Here is an 11,373-nt window from a genome sequence, read left to right as displayed (position 1 = left end):
TTAACTATTATTAATTAATGATCATTTAATTTTTGTTTTTTAGAAAATAAAATTATTAATTATTTAAAGGTATATATTTAATATATGGTAGATTACATTTCGGGTTAAGGACTAATCTATCACAGAGCTCACAACTCCCAACACTTGCTTAAGTGGACGAGTGAGCTAACCACTCGAACAACTCAAGTTGATTTACTGTTACAACCATTCAAAGGTAACAGTAGAAGATTAAATGGAGAGGCCCGATGGATTTGTATTCCAAAAACATGGAATCAGATCGATAACCATTTATTATCGTCCTTGACTACCTCATTTAAATATCCAAATCATGATTATTTGAACAAAACCTAGGAAATAAACCACTTGCTCAAACCGTGATGATTTCAACAATTTTAGAGTAAATGATTATGACTCATGAGATTAATTTCTCTATCCGAAAATGTTTAAAAAAAAGTTTTGTTAACCAATCAAATTATAGAAAATGATAAACTATATCAACAAATATTATATAATTGCTATATTATTTACACATTGGCAGACTAGTTTTATATTCTTAAATATTTTTTCTAAATATAATGTGTTTTGAGGTGTTATCTGATATTAAGATAATGAAAATGAGTCTGAATGTTATAATCCAAACATGTCCAAAAATGTTTATGTTTGCTTCTTGGATGATAGTGAAGAGTACTGTAGGATTCTGATGTTTAATTTAACAAAAATTTAAATAAAGTATATGTAAGTTAAATGAAAAATACTCTATTGGAATATTTATAAAGTAAGATGATGAGTTGATCGTGAATAAAAAACATTGTCTAATAATAGTGGGTGATTATAAACTCCTAAATTATCACTTAGCGGTAATAACTAAAATAGTAGATAAAATTTTTAAATTACTCTTCAAATTAAATTGAGTACCTGGACATAAAATCTAATTTAGTGTTGTTTGATCTATAACATCTGGTCAAATAGAATGATAAAAACCTTTTAATTATAAGAAGCCCAATAATTCAATAAAAAATGTAATCGATTGAATTGGATTGAGCTGACTTAACACATGCTTGAATAAAGTGTGTCTAATCTTTTTGTACTTTTATATAGATAAAAATTTATTTTAAAAATTGTACATGCTATTATCACTCGTTTTATACATAAATTAATTATAGAGTACTTTGAAAAAGAAAAAGAAAGAAAGAGAAGAAAAGAAAGCAATAAGCAAGATAAAAGACTAAGGGGATTATCTCTACTTGTACATCTAAATTCCATGGTTAAACTTCATGGCATACAAATAGTTGCATTGCCACTTGCCACTCATGTCATCAATTATTGTAGCAAACAAGTTGGCAAATGTATGTACTTGTTGCAGCTTTTCACTTTTGGTTGAAAACAATAAGCACATTTTTCTTTGGTTAAAGATAAGTATGTAACCGTGTTCTAATAATATTATATTGGGTATTTTATAAGAAGTATGATTTATTTATACAAGTTTAAATATGATAATAGTGTATTAGAATTTCTATTGTAAATGTTCGAAGTGTAATTTATAATTATCAAATGTAAGTACATTAGTAATTATTAAGAATGAGTAATGTAAAAAGAAAAATGATATTGATGGGATGCGTTGTGCATCAAGATGTGTTGTTGTAATATGCCCCCACTCCCGCATTATGCAGTAGCAAAGAAATGCAAGTTGCTTAGCTCTGACAGTGAAATATGTCCTATTTTCTTTACTCTTTGCTCTTCAGTCTTCTCTACTGCTTATTGAGATGATGCATGCTATGCCTTCCTTCCATTCTCGTACATTTAATTGATGTTCCGATCAGAAGAAAGACTCACGGAAAAGAAACAACAATAATGTACTATATGTTTTCGTGACCCTCCGAGTAGACCACTTGCATTACATTCTATTTGATATTGTATATATTAATATTAATTAATAATGAGAATGATGACCTTTCTCAAACCCTAATAGGCACCATCATCGGTGATAGTGATAACCATGGCCAACTTGCCCACATTATTTGGAAACTCCTGAGGTGATTGATCCGAATCTCTCTCATGTTTATCTAATAATAAATTAATAATCCATCACAAATAAATTAGGGTTTTATTTTTAAGCAATGTTAGGGACCAATAATTTTTGTGATTTGTAGCATCAAGTAGTTATTAATGATATTTTTAATGGTGTGAGATTTCATCCAATAATATAAGATTACTCACTTCTCTTTTGCTGATTACATGTTAACCAGAATTTAATAAAATTGTTGGTCTTTAGATTTTTTCTTTATTTTTAACCCCGCCTCCGCCATTATTTGATTGATAAGGGCACATATATTCTATCTCATTGCCAAGACTTTCGAACCACCAACTTGGAACAAGTGGATTAACCATAAATCATTATTTAATAGCTCAACTACCATTCCACTGTATGTACTAGGTAGTATATATTATTAATTACTTCACCTGTTCATCATCATAACCATTAAGGTATGTAGAACCAATTGAAAGAGAGGAAACAACACCCTTCATTCTTTGTTAGAGAAACTTTAATTTTGATTCCTCGTTGCCTGAAATCAAATTTAAGGGTGAAAAAGAGAATACAAACTTTGCATCAAAGGTTATGTTTATATATACTTATAGGGTTGTGCTAAGTATAACCAATAATTTTTTTTAACAGCATAAACAATGGACCTTAAAATTGATCCAATTCAAGTAAAACACACTACACTCTAAATTACTCACCTAAATCTTAATATTAAAATAATCATCTGCACCTAATAAATTGAATATCCGATATATCCATTGTTCATATTATTTAATATTTACATTGTCTACCTATACTTTTCTATAATTATATATTAATATATGCATATGTCTTTATATTCAATTCAAACTTCAAAATAAATTAGTCAAACTAGGCTCAATTGTTTGCTCCTTTATATATATATATATATATATATATATATATATATATAAGGGAATATAAATAAAACTCTAATTTATTAATTAAATTCTAATTGTCATATAAAAATGTAATTAGAAATTACATAAAACTACAATAAATGTATATATCTAAAAATTAAAAATTGATCTATTTAAAAAATATATATAAAAAAATCCACCTCCAATATTTATATAATTAATTACTAACTGAATTTTATTTTTCTTTTAAATTTATACTATGTTATGTGTAGATACACCCTTTTGCTACAACTTCCACTCCTCTCAATTATTCATGTTTGGTAAGTAGTAAAGTAAAAGAATCTAGAGTCTAGATATAGGGTTTGGCTTGCATGAGTATTGCCGTATAAAGAGTTCAAATCTCTGTTTTCTCATCAAATCCTTTATTAAACTAACTAAAGGATCTCCAAAAGCATATCTTTTGTATGGGTATTGGGATGCAAATCATGTGATCATCATCTACTATTTTAGTTAACTATATTTTAGTTGGAACTGTACATATATACATACGTAGTACTCAATATTTATATCAATTTATAATAAAATATGATGAGTTAACCTAATTGTTATGGATTATTTTGCTAAGTCCATTATTTTTAAAGATTAGGTATAAGAGGATCTCAAGTCTAAAAGAATCGATTTGACGATGTGTTATTTTAGATTTCAAGAGGTTATATTTTAAAAGAATAAATTACAATAATATTTTTTTATCAATTTACTTAATTTCTCATCATTTAATTTTATAAGTTTAATGACAATATTATAACTATTATTTTCTCTCTTAAAAAAATGTTATAATATTTGATTGTGTATAAGCCTAAAAATATCATAGGAAAATATAATATCACAAAATAACAAATTAAAATATCAATATAAATAATTTATAAGAAGAGCAACTTATTTTTCTAGATTAACTACTAAACTTAAAAAGTATCTCATAATCTCATAATGACATAAAGAGAAAAATTTATATTATTATAATCTTACAATATATATACTATTTTAAATACATGTACTCAAATATAATATTTAATTTAATATCTTTTACTATCCAATTTAACTTGAGCATTAAAATACTTGTAGATATATCTCTTTCCCATTACTATGGGATCGGAATGAAAAACTCAAAATATTTTAAACTTAGTGTAAAAGAGTAATGACATCATTATGTTTCTAATCCCCTCTTTTTATAAATTTTATTCAAATAATTTTAATTGGAAAGAACAAAAATACTTCTCAACATTAATATTCTAACAGGAGGTTTACATAATTTTGTTGGAATAACATATACTATTTTTCTATAATCCAATCAATAAATCATACAGAAGAATATTTAAGAAATGCACAAAATAAAATAATATATTATATTATTCCTTTAACTGATTCTTTGGACAAGAAAAGGAACAAAACCTAACAACTGTCGGCTACCACCGCAAGAATAATGGTTTTTTTTATATTAGGAAACTCTAAGAGAGGATTTTTAGAGTTTTAATCTTACATATATAGAAAGTGAGTTATTTTTAAATTTTCTTACGTATTAAAAATTAACAATAAAATAAAATCGATCTTTAATATAAAAAGACAATTTTATTTTGATAAAAAAATTAATTAAATTTAGATAAAAAATTATTCTTTTTTTAAAAAAATACTAAAATGATATTTTCTTCTTTTTTATTTGTAAAATATATATTTTTCTTTTGTAATTTTAAAAAAATCTCATCTTTAATATATTTTAATTTTTTTTGTGTTAACAAACATTAACTTTATCTATTTTTTAAGAAAATATAATTTTTTTATAAAAATATTCTTTAACAAAAATTTTATCTTTTGTGATTAAATTTTGGTTGCCAAAATTTTATTTAACAAATTATTTTTCTATTGATTAAATTTTTTAATGATAAATTTTTTTCTAAAATTCTTTTTAATAATTTTTTAATTATTAAGGAATGAACTTGCTTTGTAAAAATATAAAGGAATGAGATGTTAATTTTTTAAATTTGGAATTTATCCATTTTAACTTATTTTTAAGTTTTAATAAAGTTATTAATAATTTTTAATAGTTTTATGAAATAAATTATTTATCAATATTAATTATTATGTATATTAAAAGTGGTAAAATTTTTAATTTACTGTTAAAATAATAAATATTGATATAAAAAAATTAATAGTAAAGTACAAAAATAATTGTTAACAACAATTTTGGTAAAATTATAATTTGATAATTAAAAAATTATTGAAGAGTATCTTAAAAAAAATAATTTAATTATTAAAAAATTTTAAACAATATTTTAGTAAAAATACAATTTAATTTAATTAGTAGAAAAATAATTTATTAAAGAGTGTTTTGGTAAACAAAATTTAATTAGGAAAAAAATAAAATTTTTGTTAAAGAATATTTTTGTAAAAAATAATTTATTTTTTCTTAAGAAATGAGTAAAGAAGAAGTCTTTTAAAAGATATAAGAGAAAGGAGTGTACATTTTATAAATAAAGAAAAAAATGTTATTTTAATATCTCTCGAAAAAAAAATAGATTTTTTTAAATAATTTATCATATTATATAAATATTTTAATTTAATTGAAATAAAAAATTATCACAGTAACAAATCTCACATTGATCTCAATCATTATTTATAACATATGATTTCATAAATATTAATGTGGTATTTGTAAAATCCAAAACAAAATTAAAGTGAATTCAAGCATTGGACATTCTCTTATATAGCTTATTATCTTTAGAAAAATGAGAGTTGATCAATAATTTTATAGGATGAATAATGATATATATCCAACTGTGTAAGATGTCAAACCTAACAAACATAATTTATTATTTATTAATATTATTTTATGAACCTTGTTAAATTATTATCTATGCTCATACATAGTTTTCATATACTGTTAACCTCATCTTTTTTTGTCCGCATTTTCTTTATTTAACGTTTTCTTTCTCAATTATATTCTCTTTTTTTAGTACATGCACTCTCAGAAAAGGAGGGTCAAGATCACCAATAAAATGAAAGATTCCAAGAGATTGTGGAAATTTTGGTTAAACAAAATGCAAATTAAATAATAATGGAGTGGTGGCTGGTCAAAATACCGGGAATGAAAGGAGTGTAGAGATGAGAGCTTGGGATTTGTATTGAGATATTGCACATGGCATGCAGCGCACGCAGATATATATAGATGGGGACAACCTTAGAGGTGGTTCGGCAATGGGGCATGTTCACCAATATATGTACATATATTCTTGCTGGCCATAGAGGATATAATTTGTTGTTTACCAATTCTTAGCCGCTTTAACTTATTTAAAATATAAAAATTAATTAATTATATGTGTTTTTTGTTTTTATTTAGAATTTAATTTTAATATATTATTATTAAAAAACAATTTTTGATAGGAGTATAACTGAACTACCAGAACAAGAAAATCCATAACTACTTTTTTTGATATTTTTGGTTTATGTAGAATCTTAAACAGAATATTCAATAAAAATCATGATGAAGAAAAATATAATAGTTTTATAAGTTATAGGAATCTAAATTTTATGTTTTTACTCCTTACTTTAATTATTGACTATATACATTTTTAATAGAGGAGTAAAGCTTCCAAAATTTAAAATTTTATTTCAACACATTTGACTTCTTCTCCCAAAAAATCAATAGCAATAACGACGTCACAGAAAAAAATAGAGTAACAGCAATGATTAAACCATATATGTATCATACCTTCTATATCTTCTCTTTCATCATTTTTCATATTGCTTCTTGAATCTTTGTCATGCATTTGAACTTTGGTCCCAAGTTTCTTTTTTCACCCTTGATTTACAGCAGAGCTCTATGATCTTCAAATCTTGAGCTTTCCAATTCGGTGCATGCAAGGGGAAGGTTTATTCACCAATCTTCAATGAAGCATAAATTTAAAAAAAAAAAATTTGTGATTTGTTCTTTGGATGTAATCTTTGCCTTTAACCCTAACTTCTTTGACTTCCTTCTTCTTTGATTGAATTGATAACCTACTTTTTGTACTTTAATTTAGCTTTAATTAGAGCTTTTTCTTTTTCTTTATTTTCTTCTGTGATTTTACGTGGATGATGGAAAAGAGAGAAGGAGAGAAAAGAGAGTTTGGTTCGGTAGTTTTGTGGTTTGGTTCAAATGAAAATATAGTTCCATTTTTCAGTTTGCAACCAATTTGAATGAATGGACTTGAATCACCTAGTTGGGCTTGTGCTTGTCCTCGAGCCAAATTCTTTCTTTTCTTCTTTCTTGTAGATTAGCAACTTTTTATGTGGATCAAATATAATGATATGAGTGCTTATTAGATCTGAACCAATGTTGAGCTTTGATTGCTTGTCATTGCACCAGAAGCTAGTTGTTGAGTCAGTTTATTTTATATTAATTTTTTGCACATTTAAGCAAACTAATCACACATATAGTTGACTTTTAATCCAATAATAATGTTTAGTCATCATTTATAATATGTTGTTAGTTCTTCAAACTCAACAATCTCTAATTATAAGAACTAAAAATTCATAAATTTAATTATCAAGAACAGTCAAATACAAGAAAAATATCTTATTCTTCATCTAATTTCTCATCAAAGCTAAAGAACCAAAAAAAGCCAACAGCAAATCCATAAATAAGAACAAAAACGAGAACAAGAATTAGAGAATTAGAAATTGTGATGAACAAGAACAATAATTAGGAACTTGAATCTTAACTTGCTTGTGATGGTAGTAATGGTGGAGTTGCATGGTAGTAGTGATAGTGAGTCTAGACAGCGAAGGATAGGAAGGAAAGGGGAAGGAAGACGCCGTGGTGTTGCTGGAAAACACGAGAAATACGACCACCACCACCTCCCCGACGATGACAAAGAATATGAGACTAGGGCGAAAGCCAGGCGCAACGCTGCGAGGGCAAGGGAGAGTTGCGACACTGTGAGGGCGACGGCGACGGCAACGGTGACGGCAATGACGAGGGCAAGGGTGAGGCTTCCTTCTCTCATTCTTTCTAAATCTGTTCTTCTCTCTCTTTTTCTGAAGGGATGAGGGAGAATAAGAAGCCTTGCTTCTCTCTCTCTCAATCTAAGTCTCTGCTTCTCTCTTTTTTGAAGATGTGAGTGAAAAGAAGGAGTTGTGATGGAAATGATGATATTATGGGTATAATTATCCGAAAGACGATTTTAATATAAAAAATATTAGGGACTATTTTAAATCCAAAATAAAGTTAGAGTGGATTTTGATTTTGACCCTAAATTTTAGAGACCAAAATCGTACTTATTCCAAAATTATATTTACAATAGAACTAAAATATCTACCAAAGCCTATTGATCCGACCGTTACAAACACCAAGTCATAATTCAGCATCATGACTCATAACTCAGCCAAATAAAGCATAGCTCGGCGTCACGCGTTACAAACCGAGCTCAATGGCTTACGCACTAGAATCAAAACGACAGACCAGACATTATCACCCATTAAGCCTTATTATTATTCTTCAATTTGGACGATGAATCAGAAACATAACTGACTTGTTTCACTCCGCATATAAAGGTATAACATCTTCTCCTTAGACACACGTTGAATTCTTAATACTCACTTAAGTTTTGGAGTGCCTTTGCAGGTACACTCCCCCCTTGTTTCTTGCTCACGCTCTGCGCAATTGGACATTCATTCGAAGTAAAGCTCGGCTTTCCACAAGGCTCAAAGGTCGGCACCGAAGATAACAACTCGGTGTCGATTCCCAGGGACCGAGCTCTCCCTTCAGGTATCCATACAAGAACAATTGGCGCCCACCGTGGGTCCGAGAATATAATCCCTTCCATATATCATTGGCCTCGAGGTTCTCGCTTGAAGTTATGGCTGAACAACTTCCACCCACACCATCCGAATAGGCCAGAAAACCATCAAGCCATGGCAAACTAGCAGCTAACTGGGAGGGCCCTTACCGAATAATCGAAGTCATCAGCAACGGAGCATACCAATTACAAACTTTAGATGGTAAAGATCTGCCTAACACTTGGAATGTATCATCTTTAAAGGTATATTACAGTTAGAAAACAGGGACAGGCAAGTACTCTTTTTCCTACTATCAAGATTTTTCCCACAACGGATTTTTCTTAGAGAGGTTTTAACGAGGCTAGCCTACCTGGGCCTTTGAAATCAAAGGTTCTCCAATAAATAAATTTCTTACGTCATCAATTCAATATTTTTGCATTTCACATTTCTCATTTCTCATTTATTTGTAACATATTTATAACGCCGATCTATACTCTGAATCCGACCATTCGGAAAACTATCAATGAAACAAAGAGCCGATCTTACTCTTAATCCAATCATTTGGAAAACTACAATCAAACAAATAGCCGATCTTACACCGAATCCAACTATTCGGTACTAATCAGTCAAACAGATTACCGATCAATATTTCAAAACCGACCATTCGGAATCTACCAGTCAAACAAATAGCCGATCTAACTTCTAATTCGACTATTCGAAATTAATCAGTCAAACAGATTGCCGATCAATACTCGGAAACCGACTATTCAAAATTTATCAAACCCAATCCGATTACACCACACATTACCTATCAAATACACCTTTCTATTACGATTACTCAGCATCTCACTAAATTCGGCCTACTCGGCCTTCCCTTCACATCAACCAATATCCATCAAAATATTGGCACTTCACCATTACTACAAATTTACCTAACACTATAATAAATTTTATCCATATCAATCAATTTGGCTCCAGACCACGGTAACAAACAAGATAACACTAGGTTATCATACTATTTTGTACTAATCATAAACATGCACAATAAGATAACACTAGGTTATCATACTATTTTGTACTAATCATAAACATGCACAATAGCATGTATTTAGAAGCATCATAAGTTATTTTTACTCCAAAAATAGTAATAAAATAAAAAATTACAAATGCAAAAGCTCAACACAAGAGCAAAAATAGTTTACCAACAAAATCAATTATCCAAAAATACAAACCAAACTAAAAGCCTATTGAACATTTTCATCTCCTTGCTCGGCAGCACTGTCATCCTCAACCATAATCCCGTCCTGCACTATCTTCCCTGGATCCATCTGAGAGAAGTCCATTTCAGGAGCAAGAAACTTCGCCTGAATAGAAGCCCTTTCAAATCCTTCAATAAATGAATCCAAAATTCCCATTGTTTGCTCTTTTCAATCTCTTTCAGCTGACTCGTTAACTCAATAACATGAGCGCTCATACTGGAGAGATCGGCCTCTTTCTTCTTAAGGTTCTCCACTTTCTTCGAATAAAAATTTTCCTTTGTCAATAACAATTCCTTCTTTACCTTAGCCAGCTCCCCCTCAACCTCGACAACCCTAGCTTTTTTCAAATCTAACTCCTCCTTTAAACTCGGATCAGATTTCTCATTCGCAACTTTCAAATGTCTCTTTTCTCGGCTACGCCCCAAACTGGCAAGCCGCAGACTAACAACCTAATGAAGAACAATGATCATTAGCATCATCAACTATCAACAAGTCAAACGAACCAACAAAATAGTCATTACCTGCATATATTGATCAATCGCCACATCCCCTACCTCGTCCGCTAAGATAACATCAGACGGGGTCTGACAGACTTCATCAACAGTAACCATGAATGGATAATCCTTCCTCCAGAGTGAGGAACCCTCACTCTGCTCAACAAAACCATGCAACTTCTTCTGGTTATCATAAAATTTCTGAACCTCCTCTATCAGAACTTCTAAACTATCATCGGACTCTTCCGACAGATCCACAATATCAGCTTTCTTCCTTTTTAAAATCACCTTCTTTCTCATCGGTTTTGGCTGATCAAACTCACCAGTACCGACCTTATCCGCTTTCGACATAGATCCTTCCTTATCAAGACCTTTGCTCCTCACCCGAGCCCTCAAACTCGCATCAGATACACCCGGATATTTATCTCCTGAAAAGAAAACAAAACCAAAAATTGTTCACAAAACTCAGATATGATACAACAACCGAATTGAAACCCTTACCCAAATAATCTATAACAGCAGCCTTATTATCCTCCCACTGCAGTAGTTCATATACAAAAATTAACTCCTTACGGTCAACAACCTCAGTCAAGTATTCAATTACACATTTATTCCTTGCATTTATAACCTCCGACCCCAAAATACTTTGAGGCTCCAAACACCACCAGACAGGAAATTTCTCCCCAAAATGCTCATCAATATAAAAAGGAAACTCTCCCTCAACATTTCTAACCTTTACATACATCTCCTTAAAATTTTTAAAAAAGGATTTGTAAAGTTTGAAAATAGCAAAACGGGGTGAACTATTCAAGTTCACCCAACTCCCCTTCCAAACCCCTTTTTGCTTGAAATAATGAAAAGAATAACTCCACCGTCGATTTCTCCTCCAG

The sequence above is a fragment of the Arachis ipaensis genome, chromosome B3, assembly GCF_059453495.1.
Source record: "Arachis ipaensis isolate K30076 ecotype BB chromosome B3, ASM5945349v1, whole genome shotgun sequence".
NCBI lineage: Eukaryota > Viridiplantae > Streptophyta > Magnoliopsida > Fabales > Fabaceae > Arachis > Arachis ipaensis.
Note: the sequence above shows the minus strand (reverse complement) of the source record.